We start from the raw sequence: 25,546 nt of genomic DNA on the forward strand, positions 1-25,546 counted from the left end.
ACGTGGGGCCAGCGGCCACTACACCAGAGAGGCCAGCTCTAGGTTTGTTACTCCCAGGACATTTGCAGCGGACGAGGCTTGGCTTGCCCTGACGGAGAAGGCGGATGGACTTGGGAGTTCTGCTGTGGCACGCCCTGTACGCCCTGACAGAGCTCTGTGTGGAATGTGGGTGCTGGAGACAGGCGCAGGCCAGATGCACGAATGTCACAGGTGCCCAAGTCAACACAGGGTTACGGGGTGCAGGTGCAACAAGCCACAGGGCTACAAGGGGTCAGTGCCCCCTGAGGGGACAGAGCAGAGCTGGAGGTACTGGGGCTGGGGCTGAGGAAGGGTCCAGCCCAGAGGGCACAGACTTGGAGACAGCATGGGGTCTGAAACCAGGACCCCAAGCTCCCGTTCTCCCTCCCCCTGCTGTCTACCCACAATGACTCAGGTGCCTCAAAGTCAGCCGGGGAAGACAGAGAGTTCTGCTCAGGGGCAGCCCCGCTGGCCTCACCTTGTTGGACCCAGGGGGCAGGTCCCTGGCTGGAGCGTGTGAGCAGCAGGAGGTGGCAGAAGCATGGGGCCCTGGCTTTTATCTTCCTGCCCAGGCTGGGAGGGGCAGGAGGGTGGGGAGGAAGGAATCTTGCTGGATCCTCTGTTGCCCGAGGAGGGGGGAGGACTCTGCCCTCCTTCCCCCATGACCTAGAGTCTCTGCAAGCCAGGACGGCAGAAGCAGCCAGCAGCGTGGCTGGGAGCAACCACAGGGGGGCCCGGGACAGTGCCTACGGCCGCCCACGGCAGCTGGGCCAGCGCCAGTGAGGGGAGAGAGTCCTGCCAGCGTGGGCGCCATGGCCGTCTTCTCGTTCTCATCATCACAGACAGACTGACCACGAGGACATGACCAGGCCCCAAACTCACAAAAGAGGCCAAGCCAGAAGTCGAACGACCATGTGTCGGCACCCTGGCTCAAGTGCAGTGAAGAAGGACTCACAAAGAAACAAGAAAATGCCTCTTCTTACACAGCTCAGGTAAAAGGTCAAAGACACACAGGGCTTGAAATCATGACAACTCTGCCAAGTTGTAGGAGGCTCTGGCTGCCATCCCAAAACGCACCTTCCCACACTCCTCTCCAACACGACAGCCCTGGACTCAGCCCACAGGGTGACAGCCCAGGCCCCTTGCAGCGGGGTGGGGCTCAGGGGCAGTCTTCAAAAGAAAAGCCCAGGCGTGCCCTTCTCGACTTTCCTGCCTGGAATGCAGATGAAACAGCCGGGGCAAGGCAGCCATCTTGAGACCAGTGAGCCACAGCTAGGACAGAAGCCGGGGCCTGAGCATGAAGTTGGAGGCAGTCAAGGTCTCTGTGGCATGGTGGGGCAGTGGCCCCCACCCTGACTGCCTGACTGCTAACAGGAGGAAGACGGATCTGCTGTTCGTGAAAGTGCTTGCAAAGGCAGCGCCTGCTCCTCACGGGTGCAGACCTGGGGAGCTGTGTGATAAGAAGCAGATATTTGTTGGTCTTAATCCCTGGTTCCTGACACAAAGCTCATAAATTCCTTGTAATTTTCTGAGTGGGAAGGGTGACAGGAGCATCATTTGTTCTATTTGGTTCTTGTACAAAGTTCTTAAAACCTTACATTTTCCTGGCTGGGCGCGATGGCTTACGCCTATAATCCCAGCACTTTGGGAGGCTGAGGCGGGCGGATCACGAGGTCAGGAGATTGAGACCATCCTGGCTAACACGGTGAAACCCCATCTCTACTAAAAAAAAAATACAAAAAAAATTAGCCGGGCGTGGTGGTGGGCGCCTGTAGTCCCAGCTACTCAGGAGGCTGAGGCAGGAGAATGGCGTGAACCCAGGAGGTGGAGATTGCAGTGAGCCGAGATTGCGCCGCTACACTCCAGCCTGGGCGACAGGGCGAGACTCCGTCTCAAAACAAAACAAAACAAAACAAAAACACCTTACATTTCCTACAGGATGGGAGCATCTCCTCTTATTCCTAACAAGCCCTTTCAATCCCACCTGAGTGACAGGAGACTTGCGGGACCCTCGATAGCACTCCCCAGCCCCCTGCCATCCTCCAGGAAGGACACGGGCTGGAGACCAGGCTCCCTCAAAACTCTTCTACAATGGACTTCAGGGTTGGTGAACTCACCCACATGCTGGGAGGCCCGTGCACCCCAGCTCCCCAGGGACAGAAGCCCTGGTACCCAGGATCCCCCAGGCCTCACTCTACACCCCTTTCCCCCTGGCTGTCCATCGGATCCTTCATGACACCCTCTACAAGAAACCAGCAGACACAGCCGGTGTTTCCCTGAGTTCTGTGAGCTGTTGTGGCAAAGGTTCAAACTCGAGGGCATCATGGGAACCCCAGCTTCCAGCCAGCTGGGTCATGGATCACAACCTGGGATTGGCATCTGACAGTGGGGCAGTCTTGTGGGACTGGGCCCTGGCCCTGGGGGATCTGACGCATCAGAACTCAGTGGAATTGGAGGGCGCCCGGGTGGGTGCCCTGGAGCACTGCTTGGGGTGGGGAAACATCCACGCATCTCGTGGCAGAAGTGTTCTGTGTTGAATATGAGAGTGGAGTAGGGAGAAAATCTTTTTTTCCTTTTCACAGGGCACAAACTAACGAGTATTAAACTACAGATCCTGACATCAGCGCAGGCTGCTTCCCGAGGCGCTGCCCAGTCCCCGAGTGCATGAATCGGGAGGTACATGCAGTACCCCCCAGACAGCGACTCCCCCACCCCTTACTTCACGCCAGTGTCCCCTCCTGCAGCACAAGCATGAATCGGGAGGTACATGAAGTGTCCCCAGACAGCGACTCCCCCACCCCCCACTTCACGCCAGTGTCCCCTCCTGCAGCACAAGGAGCCCTGGGCACTGGTGGCGTGCTGGTGGGCACAGGTCCCCGAGGCTGCGAGCCTCAAGGCGCGCCCGGCCAGGATTCCATCCCCCTCTAGGAATGAACCCAGTGCTGTCTGGGTTTGTTCTCCTTGTGCCAGCGCAGACACCTGCAGCTGGTTTCCTTTGGGAAGCACACCCTTCACAAAGTCTAAAACCCCTGTGTGAGCATGGGGAGAAAGAAACAGGGACTCCTGACACAGAACAGACACTGGCACTCCAGAGCCCGCCCCGCTGGGGACAGGCGCCCCATGCCCAGACCCCAGGCCGGCTCTGCCACCACCACTGGGCAGCCGGTCACATCACACAGGGAAAACATTCAGCTAATCCTCATGGCAGCCCCTACACTGACGGAGTGCCCTGCCTGGCACGTGGCTCCTGGGCCGCAGCCCCTGGGCTGGGAGACCCCATGGAAGCCCAGAGCACGCTGTTGTTTCCCACAGAGCAGGTGGCTCCAGCCCAGCCTCCAGCCTTTGGTCACAGGTCACAGCCTGTGCCGGGGGGGGACCCAGGCCCAGCGTCTCTGTGCCCCCTGCCATGCAGGCCTCTCTTCCAGGGACACTCTCCTCCACGCGCTGCCTGCCTTGAGGGTGGGGTTAAGGAGGGTCCCAGGCGGGCAGCCTCCTTCCAGGAATGAAGCAGGTCCCCGCCCGGCTCAGCCCAGGGTCTTGGGGGCTGCACTCCTTCGCACGCTTCCCCCCGCGCATCCTGTTTGCTGATGTGTTCATCATCCTCGCCTCGCCACCCCCACAAGAACAGGAGCCTCCTCCGTCACATCCACTCCTCGTCCCCAGGCTGAGAAGAGCCCTGATAAATGCATCACACACGTGCTCTGTGCAACTCCCCCACGAGCCTGGGCCTCCACACACACCAAGGCCCCCGGGTGACTCATCCCCGTCCCCAGGTGACTTCCAAAAAAGGAAACCTTTTCCATTATAAAAAATCTCCCCCAAATAAGGAAGCCCACATTCTCACAACAATCTATCGAGTATTTGCTAAACCTTCACAAAAATGGCATCGAGAGACAGACAAATCAGGAAAAGAATGTCCCAACACTCACACTGACAGTGAACCCCGGAGAGCCGTGAAATGTCCTCTCCACACTCACCCCACACACTCCTCCTGTGGGGGAGACAGGCCCGCCATCCCCAGACACCCAGCTTGGGGTGGGAGGCTGTCAGGAGGTTAGTATCATGTTAAAAAAAAGTAATTAATGCTTTATCCCTGGAAAAAAAAAAAAAAAAGAGCTCAGAGAATCAGCAGCATGGAGCTAATTACTGATTAACAAAAGAACAACCATCAACCCTGGCTTTTTATTGCGGACCCAGCGAAGTGACTGTCAAAGGCACCACAAAACTAACAAGCGCTCCACAGTTGCTCGTCACCTGGTGCAGCCCAGAGTCTCACCCGCAGGAAACAAACTCTTCTTTCCTTCTGTCCCCACATTCAACACTCGACACAGAATGCTCTGCTCACCAAAACGGGTGGGCATTTCAGCATCAGAAAATCCCACGGTGCCAGGGCTCGCCCTGGAGACTGCCCCACTTGTGACCTGTGCTCCTGACTACCCAGCTAAGCTGGGGTTCCCACGGAGCCCTCCTTGAGATTGATCATTTGCTAAAACGGCTCACAGAACTCTGGGAAACACTGTCTACTGGTTTATTATAAAGGGTGTTACGAAGGATCCAGATGGACAGCGGGGCAGAGAGGGGCACAGGGCAAGGCCTGGGGTGTCCAGGGCACAGGAGTGTCCAGTGCTCCTGACCGACCAGCTACAGGGTGGGTTTCCAGTGACTCCTCCTCGGGTTCAATTAATTTGCCACAGCAGCTCACAGAACTCAGGGAGACACATTTACTGTTTTTATTGAGATGGAGTCTCGCTCTGTCACCCAGGCTGGAATGCAGTGGCCCGATCTCGGCTCACTGCAAGCTCCTGGGTTCACTCCATTCTCCTGCCTCAGCCTCCCGAGTAGCTGGAACTACAGGCGCCTGCCACCATGCCTGGCTAAGTTTTTGTATTTTTAGTAGAGACGGGGTTTCACCGTGGTCTCGATCTCCTGACCTCGTGATCCGCCCGCCTCGGATTGGCGGGCTGGGATTACAGGGGTGAGCCACCGCAACCGGCCTCATTTACTGGTTTTTATAAAGGATGTTACAAAGGATACAGATGAACAGATGCACAGGGTGAGGTATGGGGCAGGGAGCTCGGAGCTGCTGTGCCCTACGGGAACCTCCCCGTGCTCAGCAGCCTGCAAGCCCCCAAACCCTGTCGTTGAGGGAGTCTGTGGAGGCCTCATTACACAGGCACGATTGAGCAGATCACCGGCCACTGGTGATCCACTCCACCTCTGCGGGCTCCCTCCCCTCCCCAGAGGCCCATGGGTGGAGTCCCAACCTCTAATCACGTGGTGGGTTGCCCTGACAACCAGTCCCCCAGGAGGCTGTCCTGGAGCCCCAGCCACAGTCACCTCATTAGCAAACAAAAAGACACTCCGCACTAAAGGTGGTAGGAGCTGTGTGCCCAGAGCCAGGGTCAGAGACCAAAGTATGTTTCTGATTACATCACACTATCACACTCACCAAGCATGACCTGCCCAGTCCTGAGTCACACTCACACACACATTCAACACTCACACGCTCACACACACACTCACACACTCTCACACTGACACATTCGCGCTTTACACACACCCTCACACACACACACACTCACAATCTCTCACACTCACACCCACACACACTCAGGGGTGAAGACATGATGAGTGTCCCAGCATGCAGTGGGGGAAGAAATGGACTACAAAGATGCAGCCGCGCACTCCGGGAGGGGTGCGGACATGGTCACACCCCCGCCTGCAGTGCACTCCTGTCCCTCCTCCAAGCTTCAGGTGACAACCAGGATCCTGTCTGGAGACCCCGCGCGGACTCCAAGCACGGAGATGCAGATGCCCGCATGGCACCCGCATACCAGGAAAGCTGGTTTGAAAACACCGTGGAACCAAAGTCCCGGCTCCAAGTTCTTTACACTATTTGGGAAGAAAACAGAGACAGCCATGCTTGCATCAGCAGTACACGTACTAAAACCAGAATGAGGCAGAGAAGATTAGCCTGGTCCCTGCAGAAGGACGACATGCAAATTCGTGAAGCATTCCATATTTTTTGTTGGCATGGATGTGGTGAACAGGGAACACCTCTACACTGCTGGTGGGAATGTAAATAAGTACCACCACTATGCAAACAGCATGGAGATTCCTTAAAGAACTAAAAGTAGATCCACCATTCGATCCAGCAATCCCACTCCTGGGTATCTACCCAGAGGAAAAGAAGCCATGAGTGGAAAAAGACACACGCATGTTTGCAGCAAGACAATTTGCAATTGCAAGGATACGGAACCAACCTAAGCGTCCACGTACCGAAGAGTGAATAAAGAACACGTGGTCCATATATACCACGGAATACTACTCAGCCATCAAAAGGGACAAAATAATGTCTCTCAGCAACTTGGATGGAGCTGGAGGCCTTTATTCTAAGTGAAGAAACTCAGGAACGGAAAACCAAAAACTCTGTTCTCACTTATGAGTGGGAGCTAAGCTATGAGAATGCAAAAACATAGAGTGATATAACGGGCAGGGAAATTGGGGAAGGGGTGAGGGATAAAGACTCTATATTGGGTCCAGTGTACACTACTCGGGTGACAGGTGCACTAAAATCTCAGAATTCACCAGTGAAGAAACTGTCCGCATAACCAAAATCCATCTGTACCCCACACACTAGTGAAGTTTAAAAAAAAAGAAAATAGAGACACCAGTGAACTTTTGTGACGTCAAGCATGCATCCTAACATTTAAGGACGACACTCCAAGAATATAAATGATGGACAGACGTGTGACTTCTGCAGTAGGAGAAACGGGAAATAAAAACAAACTTAACCCAGTCTCAGACCAGGCAAGAAAGTGAAGGAAAAGAATGTTAAATAATAATGATGGTGAGGTAAAGTAGAAAGTTAAGACAAAAAAAAAGAAAAAAAGTTAAATACATAAGTAATCACAAGTATAAACAGCATTTAAAAATTTAGCTGTTGGCCGGCGGGGGTGGCTCACATCTGTAATCCCAGCACTTTGGGAGGCTAAGGCGTGCAGATGGCTTGAAGCCAGGAGTTCAAGACCAGCCTGGCTAACATGCTGAAACCACATCTCTACTAAAAATACAAAAATTAGCTGGGCGTGGTGGCGCACGCCTGTAATTCCAGCTACTCAGGAGCCTGAGGCAGGAGAATTACTGGAACCCGGGAGACAGAGGTTGCAGTGAGCCAAGATTGTACCACTGCACTTCAGCCTGGGTGACAAAGCAAGAGTCAGTCTCAAAAAACAAACGAAAAAAAACCCAGCTGTCTGCCAGACTGCTAGATTTACAGAGACACACAAAGCTGACATGTAACCAAGTGTCCCCCATTTTTCTGTTTCTAAATTATTTTTATCTCTTCTCTTCTCTTGTCTCCGTTTCCCTCTGTTCCCCACTTCCTACACAGCCCTTTAGAAATGCAACTATACCCTTTTCCCTCCCATTCACTGGACACTGCTGACAGGGCAAGCTCACCTAACCATGTGCTCAGGAGCTTCAGGGGAGCCCTCAGCCACCAGGCGGCTACCTCTAGACACAACAGCTGATCCACACCCAAAGTGCTGCCAGAAAGTGCTGCCAGGAACTAACTCCCTCCACCTGGGAAGTTTTGGCCACTTACAACACCCACGACACCCACGACACCCACAACCCCACAACACCCACAACACCCACAACACCCACAACACCCACGACACCTACAACACCCACAACACCCACAACCCCACAACACCCACGACACCCACGACACCCACGACACCCACAACCCCACAACACCTACGACACCCACGACACCCACGACACCCACGACACCCACAACCCCACAACCCCCACAACCCCACAACACCCACAACCCCACAACACCCACAACCCCACAACACCTACGACACCCACGACACCCACGACACCCACGACACCCACGACACCCACAACCCCACGACACCCACGACACCCACGACACCCACAACCCCTACAACACCCACAACACCCACGACACCCACGACACCCACAACCCCACAACCCCTACAACACCCACAACACCCACGACACCCACGACACCCACGACACCCACAACCCCACAACCCCCACAACACCCACGACACCCACAACCCCACAACACCCACAACATCCACAACCCCCGCAACACCCGCAACCCCTGCAACCCCAACACCCACAACCCCACAACACCCACAACCCCACAACACCTACAACACCCACAACACCTACAACACCCACAACACCAACAACCTCCACAACACCCACAACCCCACAACCCCACAACCCCACAACACCCACAACACCACAACACCCACAACATCCACAACCCCCGTAACACCCGCAACCCCTGCAACCCCAACACCCACAACCCCACAACACCCACAACACCCACAACACCCACAACACCCACAACACCAACAACCTCCACAACACCCACAACCCCACAACCCCACAACCCCACAACACAACACCCACAACCCCACAACCCCAACACCCACAACACCCACAACACCCACGACACCTACGACACCCACAACACCCACAACCTCCACAACACCCACAACCCCACAACACCCACAACACCCACAACCCCACAACACCCACAACACCCACAACACCTGCAACACCTACAACCCCCGCAACCCCTGCAACCCCCGCAACCCCCACAACCCCAACACCCATAACCCCCACAACACTCACAACCCCCACAACACCCACAACACCCACAACCCTAACACTCACAACCCCCACAACACCAACACCCACAACACCAACACCCACAACACCTGCAACCCCAACACCCACAACCCTCATAACCCCCCACAACCCCAACACCCACAACACTCACAACCCCAACACTCACAACCCCCACAACCCCAACACCCACAATACCCACAACACCCGTAACCCCCACAACCCCAACACCCACAACACTTACAACCCCCACAACACCAACGTCCACAACACCCACAACATTCGCAACCCCCACAACACTCACAACCCCCACAACACCAACACCCACAACCCCCACAACACCCGCAACCCCCGCAACCCCAACCCCAACACCCACAACCGCCACAACCCCCACAACACTCACAACCCCAACACCAACACCCACAACACCCACAACCCCTACAACACCCACAACACCTACAACCCCTACAACACTCATAACACAACCCCCACAATACCCACAACACCCACAACACAGTTCTGCCTGTGAAGATGCCAACTTGACCACCCGGTAGATAAGGCAGTGAAATGACTTATGCGCACCCCCACCTGCCAGCCTCCTCCCCTGTGTGCCACACATCCCCCCGCCTTTAAAAGTGCCCACTTTCTGCTCCAAAAGTGAAGTGGTACCCTCACTTTACCTCTTCCCCTAACCTAGCTTTGGAATAAAGTCACTTTCTTTATACCCCACCTGCTCTTGTTAATTGGACTCTGCCAGCAGCAAGCGACTAAACCTGTTTTGGTCACAGAAACCCCGCAACTGTGTCACAGAGAGGCAGAACTTAAAGGCAGAGAGGACACACAGAACGACACCAACGTGGAGATGACTGGGGTGGGAGCGTAAAGCTGCACTCTATAAAACACCTGCAACCAGACGGCAGACCTGGGGGCCTGGAGGGCTCAGCAGAGACCCGGAGGGAGGGTTGTGCCGCGGCAGTGCAGGGCAGCAGGAGGAAGAGCAGCAGGACCGCAACGGCAACAGGCTCACAGCACCCAGAGCGGTGGATGTGCCCTGGATGGAGGTGACGGAGCAAAAAGGCTGACAGCGGTATGTGTGTGTGTGGGGGGGTGTTTACCATGTGCTTTGAGGACAACTCAGCAAATCGGGCGATGGGGCAGGTCAGGGCAGAGTGGGCCCCCCTCACTTGCCCACAGGTCACCGGGTGCCCGGGAGTGGGGAGAGGGAACAGCTTGGCTCTGGGACAGGAGCGAGGGGCCACAGGCTCTGCCACTGTCACTGTTCCTAGAGAAGCAACAGACATTACCCAAAAAGGAGCAGCCTGAGGATCTTAGATACAGACACGAGCATGAGGTGGCCACGAACAAGACTCCAACTTTCCTATCAGATCAACACCACCAAAAACTCGACCGAAGTGAAACAAAAACCCAGAAAGGCAAGAGCAGAAACCACGCATGAGAAGATGCAGGCGTCTGTGCTGTGTGCGTGAACGTGCATGTATTTTATCTGCAACTCCCTAAAATACACAAAATGACCATAGCCCTTGTCCAAACACACCAATCATATCTACCAATACGAAAAGGCTCCAATCACCTACTAAAAGGACAACACTCGCACTGGCTTAAAACAAACCCCAACTCTGCAGATAGAAGAGAAAGACCTAAAACAGAGAAATTCAGCAGAGTTAAAAATACATGAAATAAATATATACTGGAAAAATGCAAAAAAAAAAAGGGTTCAATATCTTCATATTAGACAATAAAATATCAGGCCAAATGAAATAAATGAGACATCAGGAATATAACGCTAAAACTAAATTTCTTAGAGCAGATATAGTCATTCGATACGTTCGTACCAAATAACCCAACACACTTCATTCAGCAGAAATTCAGGGGATACCACAGAAACCCATCTCAGCATGTGAAGGCAGGAGATACGTGTGTCCCTTCCAATCCGAGACAGAACACGCGGGCAAGAAATAAGCACACAAGGCTGTCAGACACATAAACAACAAAATTAAAGAAGCAGCACATAAGGAGAAAGAGGCAATTCTGTACTTGATAAGAGAGAACACACCTTTCTTTTTTCAGTATCCTATGGAAACATTCATAAACAGCACCCATATACTAAGCAGCAAAGAAATTTTCAACCAATACCAAGTAATAATTAAAATACAAACAATATTCCCTAGAAATTAGTAACAAAATCAGAAAACAGGGTTTTCTACATTGAAATTTAAACATTATCTTCTTAGATATTCCTCTTAAAGGGAAAATAGAAGTAAAAACTGAAGAATTTTTAGAAACTACTACTAAAACTAAAGCAGTGCTTTAGAGGAAAATTTAACCTATTGATTACTTTAAATCTTTAGAAATGAAATCAAGACAATAAGAGAATGAAGCCTCCAACTTAAAAAGTTGAAAATTACAAAGTAACTGAAGGAATTAATAAATATAAAAGCAAAAAAAAATTTTTAATCTTAATAGTTAAATTGAAATTTTTTTTTAAATCAACAAAACAGTAAGCTACTTATAGCAGTTTTAAAAAAAGCTAATCAAGGCCCAGCACAGTGGCTCATGCCTGTAATCCCAGCACTCTGGGAGACCAACGCGGGTGGATCACTTGAGGTCAGGAGCTCAAGAGCAGCCTGGCCAACACGGCGAAACCCCGTCTCTACTAAAAATACAAAAATTAGCCAGGCGTGGTGATGCATGCCTGTAGTCCCAGCTACTCAGGAGGCTGAGGCAGGAGAATCGCTTGAACCTGGGAGGCGGAGGTTACAGTGACCCGAGATCGCACCACTGCACTCCAGCCTGGGCAACAGAACGAGACTGTCGCAAAAACAAAACAAAACAAAACAAAAAAAGTTAATCAAGAAAATGGAGAATAAAAATATACAAAATAAGAAAATGGGGCGGGGGGGCAGGCACAGTGGCTCATGCCTGTAATCCCAGCACTTTGGGAAGTTGAGGAGGGCAGATTGCTTGAGCTCAGGAGTTTGAGACCAGTCTGGCCAACATGGTGAAATCCTGTCTCTACTAAAAATACAAAAATTAGCTGGGCATGGTGGCACGCACCTGTAATCCCAGCTACTCAGGAGGCTGAGGCAGGAGAATCACTTGAACTTGGAGGTTGCAGTGAGCCAAGATTGCATCACTGCACTCCAGCCTGGGTGACAGAGGAAGACTCCATCTCAAAAAAAAAAGAGGAAATAATCATCAAAATAAAATACATTTTTTAAAAACTCACAGAAATAATTGCATATCTCTATGCAAATAAATTTTCAAATCTAGATAAAATGGATAATTTTCTAGGAGAAAAATTAATTATAAAGTGTGGCCATGGAAAAGATAGTTTAAACAGAACTATATAGAATTTTATAGAATTAAGAAAGACCTGTTTTTACAGAATTAAAATATCTGTACTGGGCATGGTGGCTCAGGCCTGTGATACCAGCACTTTGGGAGGTCGAGCTGTGAGGATCACTTGAGACCAGGAGTTCGAAACCAGCCTGGGCAACATGGAAAGACCCCCATCCCTACAACAAATTTAAAAATTAGCTGGGCGTGGTGGGGCACACCAGCCAATTGGGAGGCTGAGGCGGGAGGATTGCTTGAGCCCAAGAGTTCGAGGCTGCAGTGAGCCAAGATCACATCACTGCACTCCAGCCTGGGCAAGAGATTGAGACTTCATCTCAAAAAAAAAATAAATAAAATAAAATAAAATAAAATAAAATAATAAATAAATAAATAAATAAATAAAAACTCTACATGCAATCTCATGTTTAAAAAAAATTTTAAATAAAAATAATTAAAATATCTATTAAACAGTTTTTTTAAATTTACCTCTAACAAAAAGTACCAAAAGCAGCTGATTTCACAAGTGAAGTCTACAAATCCTATAAGAATAGACTATTTTAACATTAATTAAACCTTCCCAGAACATAAAGAAGGAAGACATCCCAATCCCTTTAATGAAGCAACACTGACATAAAATTCACAAGGAGAAAGAGTGCAGAGGGAAGGGAAGAAGGAAATTTGTCTAAATCACCGTCTCAAATTGTGGCGTGAGGATCCCAGGGGGCCCCAGGCCTCACAGGCAGAGGGGTTCCAACAGCCTTCTTCATGAGTGCATAGCCTTGTGCAGCATAATTTTCTTTATGAGCCTCAACCACAACACAGCACAACAGACTTGCCTGCAGAGGCAGAGAGACGTCAGCCGTGGCCTCTGAGGTCAGACATCAAACAGACTGATAAAAATAGAAAACAGGGCCACTGTCCTTACTAATTTTGGAAACTATGGGTTTTCCTTACAAAAGCTGGTTTATCCCAGGACACAGGAAAAAAAATATTTTTTTTGTATGCATTGGACTTTGAAATGAATTATTAAATATTTTTAAATATTCTCACTGTTAATTTCTTACCTAGTGTATATCAACACCATATTAGAGGTCTCTCGACCTCGGTATTCCTGGCATTTTGGATGGGATAACTCTGCTATGGGGCCGGCTGTGCCCTGCAGGATTCAGCAACCTCCCTGGTCTCTGTGCCTTTGATGCAGGAGTGACTGTCTCCCAGCAGCTGCCAACTAAAAACATCTCCTGCCATTGCCAAATGTTCGCCAGGGGACAAAGGGAGTCACCCCAGTTAAGGACCACAGTAGCTGCAACCCAAAGGAAAATCTCTTTGGGGTCCTCAATAATTTTTTTTGAGACAGGGTCTCACTCTGTCACCCAGGCTGGGGTGCAGTGGGGTGATCTCAACTCACTGCAACCTCCACCTCTGGGGCTCAGGTGATCTTCCCATCTCAGCCTTCCAAGTAGCTGGTACTAGAGATGTGTGCCACCATGCCTGGCTAATTTTTGTATTTTTTATAGAGACGGGGTTTCACCACATTGCCCAGGCTGGTCTCAAACTTCTGTGCTGAAATGACCCACCCACCTCGGCCTCCCAAAGTGCTGGGATTACAGGCATGAGCCACCACACCAGGCCCTCAGTAATTTTTTAAGAGTGTAAACTGCCCATAGGTTTGAGAACCACTGCTCTTCATATGACTATGAATGCAAAAATTTCTTTAAAATTTAGCAAACAGGGCTAACAGCACATTAAAAAGTCAACACATACATGATGACCACGTGGATCTGTTTCATGAATGCAAGGATGGTTTGCTATGAGGAAACTGACTAACAAAGTTCATCTGATTCTTTAACAAGAAGGCTTGACAGGCAACACAACAAAATTCAACCCTGCTTCCCAATAAAAACACTCAGTAAAGCAGGGGCCAGTACTAAATATTACACGTCCTCAATGTCTGCCTCCCTGAGGAGAACACACTTACTGAACTTCCAGTGAGGTGCTCACTCACAGGCCACAGTCAGCATTTCACTTGCTGGGCAAACACCGGAGGCACCACAGCAAATGTCAAAGACAAGGCAGAGCGCCCTGTAGTTAAAGGCCAGCCTCGTGCATGCACAGTGATGGAATACCCATAGTAAATATACATTTGCAAACTGACTCCAGTCAGGACTTTACCAAAACATCATGACCACATATGGTTTATCCCAGGACACAGGAATGGTTTACTATAGAAAACCAATTAACAGGACTATTGACAATAAGTGATAAAAGGAGAAAAGCAACAGGATGATTTGCATTTAGATGCAGGAAAAGCAGATGCTGAAGTCCACGGCGACGCACCACTGATTAAGAAAGAAGTAGGCATGAGGCCCCGTTCCTCAGGGCACTTCCTGCAGCTGCTGGCATAGGACGAGTAAAGGAGAGAAATAAAGGTTGGAAAGGACAAAGCAAGCTTTCATCATTTGGACATGACACGATTGTCTGCACAGAAAACCCACAAGTCCCCGGCCACGGCCAGAGCACCCCTGGTGCCCACGGGGGCTGCCTGCCATCCTCGCCAGATCTGCGCCATGGCCAGCGCCTTCCTCAGGATAAATTCATCCTCACTTGAGAGGGATGAGGAAGGGAGACAAGGCCACAATAAAAGGAGACATGGCTCACATGTGCCTCACCTTTTGTTCGCGTGCCAGACTTGCCCCATGGCCCCAGCATCGCCCTCTGCCACTCTGGCAGGCTGGACTGAAGGCACACAGTGGTCTCATCCAGCTCGGGCCCGCGTGTTGCCACGGACACACCTCCTGATTCCAATTCACATGGAAGTGTCGAGAAGAACCCTTAGGGCAATGCTCAAGCTGAGCCTGTGAGGACCACTAAGATACCTCTTGGCTCCCAGTGCCACCACGCCCATGAGTCCGTGGAGTTCCACCAGGACCCCCTGACCTAAAGCCAAACCAGCAGAGCAAGACGCGCTGGGGCCCGGCCTGGCAGCTCCAGGGGCAGCCTTTGCTTTGAATGACATTCACCAAGAGGTAAGGGGGTGCCAGGCAAGCAGTGTCTGAGAGAAGACACACACACAGACACGCAGCAGCCTCGTGACCAGGCATGGTCAGACAAAAGCCACCGCCCCCGTCTCTGCTGCCCTGCACTTCAGAGGACTGCAGGGGAGCTGCTGGCTAATGAACACAGGTGACCCGGTCAATAAAACACGCAGAAATGTGCATGCATAGAGCCCTTTACCTGTGTTCCAACGGGAGGAACCCCGTGCGGGATGTTCCAGAGCACAGCGGCTCCAGAGTGGAAAAGGTGCCTGCAGCCCAGGCCACGAAGCACCTAGGGCCTCCTTGCCACCTTTATGAACTTATGAACAGCACCAGACAGACAGAAAGAAGGAGCAGGCAGGAGGCAAAGTCCGCCTTCCAGCGAGGTGGCATCTGGGCCAGGCGGGGTCACCCAGAGACCAGGGAGCTGTGAGGGCCAGTGTTGCAATCTTCCCGGACAGGCCTCACTGCGTTGGCCTGGACAGGCTGCTTCTCACCCTGCCCAGCCCCTCAATATAAGAGCGCAGTTCTAGGACACTTTCCAAATCACACAAACACAGTTCAAGTCTTTAAAGCACACTGGGGTTCTAGTAGACTGATAATCAGGTAACTATGCTCCGAAAGTATCACACGGACAGTTCTTACGATGCATATTGTGTGTCCATAGGTATCTCTTTAGAACATGCATAAAAAAGGAAGTGTGTCTTTAAATGAAGTAGATCTATGTGTAGTAAAAGTTTCCCAAGACAAGTTAAAATCAGGTTTTGCAGAGAGATGTCATGACACATAGGTGCATTTTTGGAAACTCTGTGGGTGTATGTATGTTCTTATGTGTATTTTTTATAAACTCTAGAAGGATAAACCACAAACCACTTACAGTGGTTCCCTCCGGGAAAAAGAGTGGGATTTGGGATGGAGTAAAGAATGCAATTTTAATTATTTATTAGATTTGGCTCTGTGTTTAATTTTCATAAGCATGTATTACTTTTATAATGAAAAGATAAATATCAAATGGAAAATTAACTTGTGCGCATTAACCTCCAACCCTCCATCTCTGCGGTGGTTGGAACAGTACAGCCTTGTCCTGAACACTGACGAGATTTGTTTAAGAAACAAGCTTCCCTTGCAGAATACCTGACTTCACGAGACACAGCTTGGCAGATCAAAGTCTGAGCCCTTTGCGCTCCCCTCATATATATCACACTTTAGAGCACAAAGATAATTCCTCCTCCAATGCACAGCAAAGGTGTAAGAACTGCACAGTGACCTGGAACACCCACCTCCTCCAGTCCCCCGTGGGCATATAGCACGCTTGCTTCCAGAGGGAAGGCCGGCCCTCCTCGGCCCTCCACTCCACCTGTCCTTCACCTCACTGTATTAGGACCCTAGACTGCTGCTGGCAATCCACGCGGCCATAGCCACTGGGAGACACCTGTGGCTCCACTCCCCTCCTCCAGGGCATCCGTCACCAATCTCTGCAGACCTGCACCCTCTCACGGGCGCAGGACCAGCCTGCCACAAACCTTTGGCTGCCATCAGGGCTGAACACGCATTCCCCAGAAAGAGACCGGGAGCACAGAGGGAGGCCATCTCCATCCCTCTCTGTCCTCTGTGTTCCTGAGACAGGTGTGAGTCGCACCCTTCAGGCTCCCCTTACTTGAGAACTCACGAGCAGGGGGATCCCAGCCACAGGTCATGCTGTGGGTTTTAACCTGGAAAGAACAAGACACCACACACCTGCCTCACTTCCCCAGGATGCGTCCTAGGTCTCCTAAACTCCCAGTCCAGGGTGTCCTGGGGCACCCTGGTGCAGACCTGGGGGCTCACTCCTCACCCCCACCCTCTCCATGATGAGGCCTGGGCCCCCCTCCCCACCAGGCTAGTGTTCAGATAGACCCTGCAGGACGGTGGACTAACGCTCAGGGTGGGGGCCCGACGCTCCCTCATGGCTTCCCCCTGCAGCAGAGAACAAAGTCCCACCCGGTGGCTCCTCAGAGATCCACAGCCGGCCTGCAGGCCTGGGAACCAGGCTCTCCCGCAACGAGGGCAGAGCGAGGAGAGACGAGACCTGAGACAAATATGATGGAACAGCACCATCCAGATACCTTTTGTTATCCAAGAAAGACTCAAGAACACTTTAAAATCCTCTTCAAATGTGTATGAAAAGGCTGGGTACAGTGGCTCACACCTGTAATCCCCGCGCTTTGGGAGGCCGAGGCGGGCGGATCACGAGGTCAGGAGATCGAGACCATCCTGGCTAACATGGTGAAACCCCATCTCTACTAAAAATACAAAAAAAATTAGCTGGGCATGGTGGCGGGCGCCTGTAGTCCCAGCTACTCAGGAGGCTGAGGCAGGAGAATGATGTGAACCCGGGAGACGGAGCTTGCAGTGAACCGAGATCGCGCCACTGCACTCCAGCCTGGGCGACAGAGCGAGACTCCGTCTCAAAAAAAAAAAAAAAAAGTGTATGAAAAATGAGTGGCCCACCACCGGCCGGTCCACTGCCTGCTGTGAAGGGGCCGTGGACCGAAGGGCCTGTAGCTTCCGAGGAAGCCACCCCACGTGATGTCAGAGGATCGGCCCAATGGGGCCCTTGGAGCACCCAGACCCGGGAGGAGCCTTTCTTGAAGGTGGAAGAGTGAAGTCCCTTATCAGACAATGTTTGTTGTACAAAGAAAAAAAAGAGTAAGTAAAAATTAAAAGCAACGAGTGAAGTCCTATTCAGGTGAGGCCCGGCTGCTCTCCGGGTTTTTCCCAGCGGCCTCTCTCTCCAGGGCAGGGCTGGCTGTGACAGGGCACGTGAGGACCCAGGAGCAAAAGACGCAGGCCAACCTCGGAGCACAGCAGGGGCATCCGGGGGCCACGTGAGCTGAGCCTGAGCCTGTATCCTCATCCACAAAATGCAAACAACAGGGTTCGCTCCACAGGGATGGAAGAAAATGAAATGACGCGGGACTTTTGCAGCCTGGAGCTGGCAGGCCACCACGCTGACACAGCACGGGCTTTGATCCTCACCCTCGTCAGCGAGTGTCCTCTGCAATTAGCCTTTTCTTAAAGAACCCAAAGGTTTTAGAAGCTGCTGGCGTTTCACAGTCCTCTGAACCTGGACAGAGCCCTGAACCTGGACACAGCCCTGAACCCGGAGCTGGAGGCCATAGGTCCCTTCTCGTCCTTCTAGTGCTGCCCCCACAGCTCCACTCCCCCTACCCGATGCCCTCACCTTCTGTCTATGCAAGAGCTGGGCTCCTATGCCCACTTCACGGACGTGTCACCAAGGCCCAGGAAAGCAAATGCCTTGTTGTGAATCATGCAGCGAGTCATACACACCAGGCTCCACAAGTTCCCAGCCAATGTGCTCCCTCTGATCGGGACACCTACTCTCTGATCAAGAAGGGCCGGGGCTCAACGCACAGGTCAGGCTGGCAGGTGGCCGTGTGTGAACTTGGCTGGTTCTGCTCACGACGGGCATTCCTTCCCCACAGTCCTCAGGGCTGGGGAGTGACCAGCCCCAACAAAGCTGCCAGCTCTGGATATCACCAAATTCACCCCAAGCCCTGGTATTTTGTGCTTTAGGCCACAAGTGAAGCTTGCCAAGTGCCTCATACATGCCTTGGAAATCTCACTCCAGCTTTGGAACACAAACACATTTTTCCCACATAATTTAGGCTCTGAAGCGTTCAGGTTTTCCAGCACACGGAATGCGAAAGCGAAACCGTCCCTGGGGTGCCTGAGCCAGCGCCCTCCTCCCAAGACCATCATCCCTTTGCTCTGCTATTACGGGAACATGCTTCCACGCGGGTGGGGACTGCTCGGTCCCCTGGGGTCTCCAGCACACGGAGCCGTGCGACGGAGAGGGCGTGCAAACACTCGAGCAGGGGAATCGACAAACGTGTGGCTTTAACATGGTATCGGTCTGCTGGGTTTGGGGGTTTGGTTGTTGTTGCTTTTTGAGTCTGCTGTTTTGTAGAAGCCCGTATTTTTCACAGAGGGAATCAGATGAAACAAAAAATGCAAGCTCTTATGAAGCTTATATGGCACGGTTTTTTTTTTGTTGTTTTTTTTTGAGATGGAGTCTCGCTCTGTCGCCCAGGCTGGAGTGCAGTGGCGCGATCTTGGCTCACTGCAAGCTCCGCCTCCCGGGTTCACGCCATTCTCCTGCCTCAGCCTCCCGAGTAGCTGGGATTACAGGCACCTGCCACCACGCCCAGCTAATTTTTTGTATTTTTAGTAGAGACAGGGTTTCACCGTGTTAGCCAGGATGGTCTCGATCTCCTGACCTCATGATCTGCCTGCCTCGGCCTCCCAAAGTGCTGGGATTACAGGCGTGAGCCACCGCACCCGGTATGGCACGGTTTTATGGGAAACTTTTTGTTAAAGTGTAATAGCTACAGAGAAGTACATAAAACTTCAGCATAAGGCTGGATGAAATTCCAGAGGATCCACTCTGACCAGCAGCACCCAGATCAAGAAACGAATCCCAACTACTTTGGGAGGCCGAGGCCGGCGGATGGCTTGAGCCCAGGAGTTCAACACCAGCCTGGGCAACATGGCAAAACCTGGTCTCTACAAAAAATAAAAAAGTTAGCCAGGTGTGGTGGCCCATGCCCGTGGTCCCAGCTACCGGGAGGCTGAGGCGGGAGGATCCCTTCAGTCCGGGAGAGCTCAAGGCTGAAGTGACCTGAGATCGCGCCACTGAGCTCCAGCCTGGGAGACAGAGAGAGACCCCGTCTCAAAAAAAAAAAAAAAAAAAAAAAAAAAGAAAAGAAAAGAAACAGATCCTTGCCAGCCCCTGAAGCCCCCTGGGCCTCCTTTGCCTCCTGCCAGGGCAGCTGCCCCTCCCGTTCCCCCTGCCAGGTCTACCTGTCTCTGCGCTGCACGCACGTGGGCCTTGCACATGTGCTGACCCACTGCGCTTCTTCCACCCAGCATGTGTGTGTCGGCTCGCCCAGGCAGAGCAGGGCTGTCTCCACGCACCTCATTCCATGCTGCTCCCCTGAGCAAGTACACGGCAGTGTATTCACCCAGTCCACCTCCGCAGGGCACACGAGCCTGATGAACACGGCTCCGGCGACACTCTCAGGCCTGGCTGTGGGTTCACTTCTCAGAGCAGAGCTGCTGGGTCACAAGCCATGGGTTTGCTCCGCTTTAGAAGATATTGCCAAAGTTTTCCAAAATTAAGAGGTGAAGTCACAGCTACCATGAGGAACAAGCGTCCCATCACGCCCCATCGCGCCCCATCGTGCCCCATCGCGCCCCATCCCACCCCCTCATCAACTCTGGCCTTTCTGTCTCGTTGGTTTTAGCCAATCCGCTGACTGTGTAGTGATACAACATTTCTGGTTTTAAATGTTCGTTTCTCTGATAACCAATTGAGTTGCATGCCTTTTCAGATGTTTATTAGATATTTGGGCACCTTTCGAGAGGTACTGGTACAAGTCATGGGCAAATATTTTGCTACAGATCTCGATATTAACACTCACCAGCTTGGGCAGGGGGCTGCAGTGCTGCACCATCTGCTTAGTTTTGCAATCTCTCCTCCCTCCCAAAAGTGATACGTGGCATGCCATCACTGACAGTCACCCGGTTTTGTGAATATCGAGCTACTCACCCTGGAAGCTTGGTTGTAAATCTGATTTGGGTCGTTCTGCAGCTATTACTAGCCCCAAAAGACACAATGTTTCCAACCTGCCCTTCTTCCTGTTCTTTTTCACAGACCTCAGTTGTTACAGAACCGTGATGTCCCTGTCCCCAGAAAGGGAACAAAGGAGATCAAACCGATTTCCATCTTCATCTTCTCAAAATGTCCTCTTTCTGGGAGAGGTCTGCTGATGCCTGGCACGCCTGAACCGGTTTCTCCCCTAGAAGCAAAACCTCGTCCACAGCACAAGCCCACGTGCGCCACACCCTGCACCTGACAGATCGGAAGCCCTCTGGCCCCCAGCCCTTGCTGATGGCCTTCCCACAGCTCTGTGGCCACTGCAGAAGCCCAATGCCCTCCTCTCAGCCCTGAGTACAGTCCAACAATAGCCAAAGGACAGGCAGAAGAGCGGGAATGCAGTGAGAGCTGAACTGGGGGGTGCAGGACAGTGAAAGTTTCTTTTGCACAGAATATCAATTTGCAACAATTTAACAGTTTAAACCACAGGCAAAGTATTAAATCAACAATGAGCAAACCCAGCAAATAAACTTTTGTGAATCCAGAATGTTAGAGGAGAGCTCAGAGTGCCAGTCAGCTGGGAGCTGCCGTTGTGTCTTTATAGCATCGTTAGTATCTTCATAGTTATCTGCTATCAAATAAGCAATCTTAATAAAACAATCCTAAAGAGACACTAGGCCGGGCGCAGTGGCTCACGCCTGTAATCCCTGCACTTTGGGAGGCCAAGGCGGGTGGATCACGAGGTCAAGCAATAGAGACCAGCCTGGCCAACATGGTGAAACCCCGTCTCTACTAAAAATACAAAAATTAGCCAGCCGTGGTGGCGGGCACCTGTAGTCCCAGCTACTCAGGGGGCTGAGGCAGGAGAATCATTTGAACCTGGGAAGTGGAGGTTGCAGTGAGCCGAGATCGTTCCACTGCACTCCAGCCTGGGCGACAGAGCCAGACTGTCTCAAAATAAATAAATAAATAAATAATTTTTTTTAAAAAAGAGACACTAAATACAGTCATTTTAATTTGAAAACTAAGGAGGCATTCGGCCCCCGACTCAGATGGTCAGCAACGCCGTTTGAGGTCAGCCATGACTGCGTCTCTGAAAGCCCGAGCTTGGTGTTGGTCACTTCAATCTTGCTCATGTTTGTTTTTATCGAATGGTAGCTTTCAACACACCCTGGGTTGTGATCGGGACACAGGAGGCTAAATCACCTGCCTACCAAGAACTGGGCCTGTGAGTTACACCTGGAAGCCTTGGAACATCAGGGATGGGATTTGATCTCTGCCGACAGCATTTGCAGGAGACACTTCCCGGGTCGAAAGCAGCCACAGTGGGAGAAGGACACAGGGTCCAGGGCCACCCGGAAGGGACCTGCAGCCTTATCAGCCACAGCAGCAGGCCTGGGAACGGGGGTGGAACACACGGAAGCAGTGGGCAGGGGCCCTCTGAGGATGGGCTGCAGGAGCACAGGAGGAGCTGCCCCATCCCTGGGCCCACCCAGTGACTCAACGGCCAGGCAATTCCATGCTCTCGGCCAAACCCGGGGCTTCCTGAGGAGAGCGTCCCCCAGGAGCAGGGCACCCACCCCCAGGAGCAGGGCACCCACCCCCAGGAGCAGGGCACCATCCCCCAGGAGCAGGGCACCCACCCCCAGGAGCAGGGCACCGTCCCCCAGGAGCAGGGCACCCACCCCCAGGAGCAGGGCACCGTCCCCCAGGAGCAGGGCACCAACCCCCAGGAGCAGGGCACCGTCCCCCAGGAGCAGGGCACTAACGCCCAGGAGCAGGGCACCAACGCCCAGGAGCAGGGCACCAACCCCCAGCAGCAGGGCACCATCCCCCAGGAGCAGGGCACCGTCCCCCAGGAGCAGGGCACCAACGCCCAGGAGCAGGGCACCAACCCCCAGGAGCAGGGCACAGTCCCCCAGGAGCAGGGCACCGTCCCCAGGAGCAGGGCACCCTCCAGCAACAGCCAGCTGGGCTCCCCACGGGGATTGTGCAGCTGTCCCCCGGCCACACGTCTGCCCCATCCCAGACAGACAGCTCCTAGTCAGTCTCCAGGAGAGGGATGGACTTCCTGGGCTGCTAACAGAGCCGGGACAGCCCTGTGAGGTGGACTCCCATGTCCACTGTGCCCTGGTAGGCGCCTCAGCCCAGCATCATTTGTAGCTCAGCCCCTCTGAGCTCAGCTCATCCCTCGCAGGAAGAGAACAAAGTTACCTGAACTTTATCATCTGGATTTTGGACAAACGAGAAAGGACCATAATAAATATTCTGTTGGTCATAAACAAAGGTTAAAATATATACCTTTAAGAAAAATTAATCAACAAGGTATCAAGGCCCAACACTGACCCCAATACTGAGCACACACACACACACACACACACACACACACACACACGGCGCCCTGCGTCAGGCGGCCTCACTGCCCACTTACCAAGGCACAAGGTCAGCAGAGCCAGTGGGAACAGCTGTCCTCAGGGCTTCCGGCTGGACAAGCCTGAAAGTGAAAGGCACACGTGTCAACATGCTTGCGCAGGACTGGAGAGACGCCATGTGACCAAATATATGTATCCACTTCAAAACCCGAAAGGCTGCATGTCAGGGAGACTGACAAGCATGCATTAACATCCTTTCCCGATCAACCAAACACTCCGTAACTGAAATATCAGGGTCAAGGCCATCCAGGGCGTTGCTGGCGCGCTGCTTCCCACTGCCTCGCCAGGAGACCCAACAGATGGCTCATAAATGAACAATCCCGGAGCCGCCAGAGGTCACGCCCCAGGAAGGACATGGGAAAGCCACCCAGCCACCTGCAGCCTCTTGGAAAGGCGGGGCCACTGCGGGCCCCTCCGGAAGCCACGGCTCCTGCGACAGCTACACCAGCCTCACATGCGCTCCCACTGCTTCCCAAAGCCCTGCCAGCCGCAGCCCTGGGCTCCTCCAAAATCCAGCCCAGCCCCCACCAGCAGACCATTAGCCTGCCTGCCCGCAACCAGGAAAAAGCCCGTGTTTGCTCATTTGTGTTACACTGTGGTGACGTCCACATAACATAAAATCCACCATTTTTAGGTATGTGGTTCAGGGGCTTTATGTCCATTCCCACTGCTGTGCAATCATCACCCCTGTCCATCTCCAGAACTTTCTCATCTTCCCAAGCAGAAACACTGTCTCCACTAAACACCGACTCCCCATCCCCGCTAGCCCCTGGCACCCACCATCACTCTTTCTATCTCTATGAGTTAACCACTCCAGGGACCTCATTTAAGTGGAATCACACACTATTTGTCCTTATGTGACTGGCTTATTTCACTCAGTATAATGTCCTTAAGGCTCACCCACTTGGTGGCAGGTGTCAGAATGTCATTCACATTTCAGGCTGGATAATATGCCACTACAGACACTATGGACTGAATGCTTGTGTCCCCCAGCCACAAATTCATATGTTTTTTTGAGACAGGATCTCGCTCTGTCACCCAGGCTGGAGTCGCCGTGGCCCAGTCACCACTCGCTGCAGCCTCAGTCTTCTGGGCTCAAGTGATTCTCCTACCTCAGCCTCCCAAGTAGCTGGGACTACAGGTGCATGCCACCATGCCCGGATAATTTTTTAAATTTTTTTTAGTGATAGCATTTCACTATGTTGCCTAGGCTGGTCTTGAACTCCTGAGCTCAAGTGATCCACCTGCCTCACTCTCCCAAAGTGCTGGAACTACAGGTATGAGTCACCACGCCTGGTCCAAATTCATACGTTGAAATCCTCCCTGCTAATGTGTTATTTGGAGACAGGGCCATTGGCAGGGGATTAGGCCAAGAGGGAGGAGCCTCAAAAATGGGATTGGTGTCATTGTGCCAAAAGACACAAGCCAACTGCTTCCTATCTCTCTGCCATATGAGGGCAGAACCAGGAAGAAGCCCTCACCAGGCACCAAACCTACAGGCACCTTGACCTCGGACTTCCAGCCTCCAGAACTGTGAGTGAACAGCCCGTCAGTGTTAATTTTTTTTATAGCAGCCCAAACTGACAAAGACAGTGCATATACATTACATATTTTCTTCTATTAATATTACAGTTCTAACTTTCACATTTAGGTCTATGATCCATTTTGGTTAATTTTTAAATATAGCATAAAGTAGGGTGAAGGGCCATTGTTTTTGTAGATAGGTGTCCAATATTGTCTTTCGATATTTAAAAGGCATTCCTCCACTGTCTTCAAACTGTATAGTTTCTGATCAGAAACCGGCTCTCATTTTTGTCTTTGTTCATCTGTATGTGATAGCATTTGCCTCTGTCTACTTTTAGGATTCTCAGCAATTGGATGATGGTGTGTATTGGGGTGAATTCCTTCACGTTTCTTCGGTTTGAGATTTGTTGAGCTTCTTCGGAATGAGTTTTCATCAGATCTGGAAAAATTCTAGCCATTATTGTCTTCAGGTATTTTCTACCACATGCACCTCTTTTCTGGAAATCAGTTTCATATGTTACTCTCGATATGGTCCCACTGATGCTCTGTTCATTTTTTTGTCTTTCTTTCTTTGTGTTTCATTTTACAAAGTGCTGTGTCTTCAAGTATACTGATCTTTTCTTCTGCACTGTCTAATCTACCATTAATCCCATTCAGCATATTTTTCATTTCTAGAAGATTTATTTGGGTCTTTTTTCTTTTTGAAACAGTCTCATGCTGTCACCCAGGCTGGAGTGCAATGGTATGATCATGGCTCACTGCAGCCTCAACCTTCCTGGGCTCAAGCCATCCTCCTACCTCAGCCTCCTAAGTAGCTGAGACCACAGGTGTGTACCACCACGCCC

General features: G+C 51.8%; 1 protein-coding gene and 1 non-coding gene across 6 annotated transcripts in view; one reads left to right on the forward strand and one right to left on the reverse strand.

The window, feature by feature from the left end:
* The window catches only part of AGPAT3 (1-acylglycerol-3-phosphate O-acyltransferase 3), a 121,726-nt gene that overhangs the window by 60,208 nt on the left and 35,972 nt on the right, over window positions 1–25,546 (reverse strand). For all 5 annotated transcript variants that reach the window (XM_063640536.1, XM_063640533.1, XM_063640532.1 and 2 more), the window contains one exon: window positions 23,177–23,239. The gene's annotated coding sequence lies outside the window, so the exon portion shown is untranslated. The remainder of the gene's footprint in view (window positions 1–23,176; window positions 23,240–25,546) is intronic.
* LOC129483616 (U6 spliceosomal RNA) lies at window positions 5,938–6,044 on the forward strand. Its single transcript, XR_008658134.2, has one exon. It is a non-coding gene; the product is annotated as a U6 spliceosomal RNA (small nuclear RNA).

This window comes from Symphalangus syndactylus, chromosome 5 (assembly GCF_028878055.3).
Source record: "Symphalangus syndactylus isolate Jambi chromosome 5, NHGRI_mSymSyn1-v2.1_pri, whole genome shotgun sequence".
Taxonomy (NCBI): domain Eukaryota; kingdom Metazoa; phylum Chordata; class Mammalia; order Primates; family Hylobatidae; genus Symphalangus; species Symphalangus syndactylus.